This window comes from Coenobita brevimanus, chromosome 110, assembly GCF_032717465.1.
Source record: "Coenobita brevimanus isolate Jiangsu-jjx chromosome 110, ASM3271746v2, whole genome shotgun sequence".
In the NCBI taxonomy this organism is placed as follows: Eukaryota; Metazoa; Arthropoda; class Malacostraca; order Decapoda; family Coenobitidae; genus Coenobita; species Coenobita brevimanus.
The window spans coordinates 37944846-37948192 of NC_137063.1; positions in this window are offsets into that span (position 1 = coordinate 37944846).

Genomic DNA, 3347 nt, shown 5'->3' on the forward strand with positions numbered 1-3347 from the left:
ACTCCCACCCCCACACTGTAGTCTCTCCAAAGCCAAAACAAGCGGCACTGATTTATTTTACACGACCTTTCGTTTTTCCAATATAGAGCTTTAATTCTCACAAACTTGAATTTCGTAAACCGTCTCCTCTGCTCACTGTAACCAAAACACAAGCGACGTAAGCTAAGCAGAACATACCACTTAATATGCACAGCTTCTCGCGACCCCAATACACCACTTACACCACATCTCACAATCCCAGCATACCACCTGAACACATTTATGATTCCAGTATACCACTTACCCTCATGATTCCAGTACACCACTTTCACACACTCACGATCCCAGGCACCACTTACAACAGACCACTTACACACACACACACACACACACACACACACACACACACCGCTCGCTGGTGCAGTGGTAACGTTCTCGCTTGCCAACTGGTGGACGGGAGTTCGCGCCTCGCTCAGGTTGCGAAAAAGTTTCACCGACGAAGTGGGTGGTTACTGTCACCCTTGAGCAAGGGGACGGGTGTGTGCGTGTGTGAAGGTCACAGCCTTGCCCTTAGATCGGACTATATGAGCTCTCAGCTCCCTTCCGGGAGGGTAAAAGCTGGCAATCACGACCATCAAGTGATCCTGACCGACCCGGTGAATTACACACACACACACACACACACACACGATTCCAATACAGCACGCGCACACTCACGATCCTGATACACCACACACACACTAACGATTCCAGTATATAAGGCTTGCATTCTCACAGTCCCAACACACCACTTGCCCTATCCCACAAAATTCCAATATACAGGTACACTCCAATGCTCACAAATTACACAGAATTCCGAACCCCCGTCAGCTCTGTCTGCAACGTATTTCTTCCCCGTATAGGCAAGGTATGTGGAAGGTATTAAGAATATATGGAGTGGAGGGGAAATTGTTGAGTGCTGTGAAGAGTATGTACGAGGGAGCTAGGGCTACGGTGCGAGTGGATGGTGAGCTGAGTGAGTTCTTTGATCTCAATGTGGGACTGAAACAGGGGTGTGTAATGTCTCCATGGCTGTTTAATATATATATGGATGGGGTTGTAAAGGAAGTACAAGGTAGGGCAGTGGATGTAGGGGTGGCCCTAATGAATGAGGGTGAGATTTGGAAGCTTCCGGTGTTGCTGTTTGCTGATGATACAGTATTGTTGAGTGAAGATGAATGGGAGTTGCAAGGTTTGGTGAATGAATCTGGGACAGTGTGTAGGAGGAGGAAGCTGAAAGTTAATGTAAACAAAAATAAAGTTATGGTGTTTGAGAGGAATGAAGTCACAGAGTGTGCAGTGAGGTTGGATGGTGAGGATATGGAGAATGTGAGTGCATTCAAGTATTTGGGTAGTGTGATGAGTAAGGATGGAACTTTGGGGGATGAAGTACGTGAAAGGGTACAGCAGGGAAGAAAGGTTGTCGGTACACTGAAAGCAGTGATGAGAAATAGGGAGGTGAGTATGGAAGTTAAGAAGTCACTGCATGATGGTATTGTGATCCCTACCCTGACGTATGGAAGCGAGGCGTGGACATTGCAAGAGGGGAACAAGTCAAGAGTGAGAGCAGTGGAAATGAGTTACTTGAGAGGAGCATGTGGAGTGACGTGGAGGGACAGGTTGACGAATGAAGAAGAGAAGGAACGTTGTGGGGTAGATGTGGATGTGGTTGAAAAGATTAGGAGAAATACACTGAGGTGGTTTGGACGTGTGGAGAGAATGGAGAATGAAAGACTGACTAAGAGGGTGTATGTAGGTGAGGTGGAGGGAGGGAGAGGGAGGGGTAGACCGAGGATGAGGTGGAGGGATGGAGTTGAGAGGTATATGAGGGAGGGGGGGGTGAGTTGGGGGGAGGGTAGTCGAATGGTGGGTGACAGAGTGACTTGGAGGCGTTTTGTCTGCGGCCACCCTTTGCGGGATTAGGGCGTCGGGCTATAGATAGATAGATAGATAGATCAACAAACCCGCACCGCCAGCTGGTTATTCGCAACTCAGGCACGTAACTTCGCCCGAGTGTGATCTTTCGGCTTGACGGATGTTGGAAAGAGGAAACAGAAAACTCCCAGAACTCTCAGGCCAGACTCAGTCTCAGCTGAATGATATCGTCTAGCGTTTGCTGATGTGAACTACAGCACTAAAGTTTTCCAGATCTTAAGACCTTTACCAATCTTTTCCCCGGCTCCTTGTAAACAGAAGTCAGATAACACCAGCTCTTGCCCTTCCAAAAAAGAGCTTTCGTACTCACAAATTTCCTGTATTCTGTAAACCGTTTGCTCTCCTCACTACAACTAAGAAGAGGCCAACAAAAGCCAAAATATAGCCTACGGTGTCATTTGCCTTATATACTCACGATTCCAATCCACAGAGCTTTAATACTCACAGATACAGTTATCGAATTCTGCAAACCATCTCTGTCCACCACAACAGACAGACATTCGTAAGTAATGTATAACAGAAGGGACTAAATCACTTACACCACCTCTCACGACCCCATTATACTACTTGCACACTCTGTCACGACCCCAAATTACAAAGCTTTACTACCCACCGATGTGCTGACCTCCAAAACGAGCTTCCTCTGCCAACTACAGCCTCCAACTGTCTGTACCTCCGACTGGGAACTGGAACGCCAAGGCACGTAACTGCTCGCGAGTGTAATTGTCAGTTTGCAAAGTGTGGAAGAACCACAGAAAACTTTTAAAGAAATGAGGTAACGAAATGAAAATGGTTTATTTAACTGGAAAAGTAAATTGTAGAATTTATAATTGCTCGTATAGTTTTATACCTTAGGTCATGACACCCTAGTTATAGCACCTGATAACCATGAGTCAAATAAAGCATTTACCTCAACTAAAAAGGGAAGAGGCTAAGGCACATCAAATAACTTGGCTCATATCTCTGGTTGGGATAAAAGCAATCTTGTTTTTAATTCATCAAAAATCCAGTTTTTACGTCTTTCAACCAGACAAAATCTTCCGCAGGAGTATCCTCTAATTCTTAACAGTATCCAACTCAATCCTGCATCATCTTTAAACGTACTTGGGGGTTTCATTCTAGTGGGATTTATCTTGGAAAGAGCATATTACCTCTCTTCTAAAATCTGCTTCCAAGAGTTTAGGCGTGCTAAGCCAACTCCGTCCCTTCTTTACCCCTGCACAGTTATTGACTTTATAAAGCGGTTTTATTCGCCCCTGTGTAGAGAAAACTCGTGCTTAGGAAGGCTCCGCCCATACAGCTCTTCTCAACAAGGTGGAGTTAAAGGCTTTTCTTCTTATCATCTCTCCTCCTCTTCCTGGCTCCCTACAACCTCTGTCACCTCGCCGCACTGT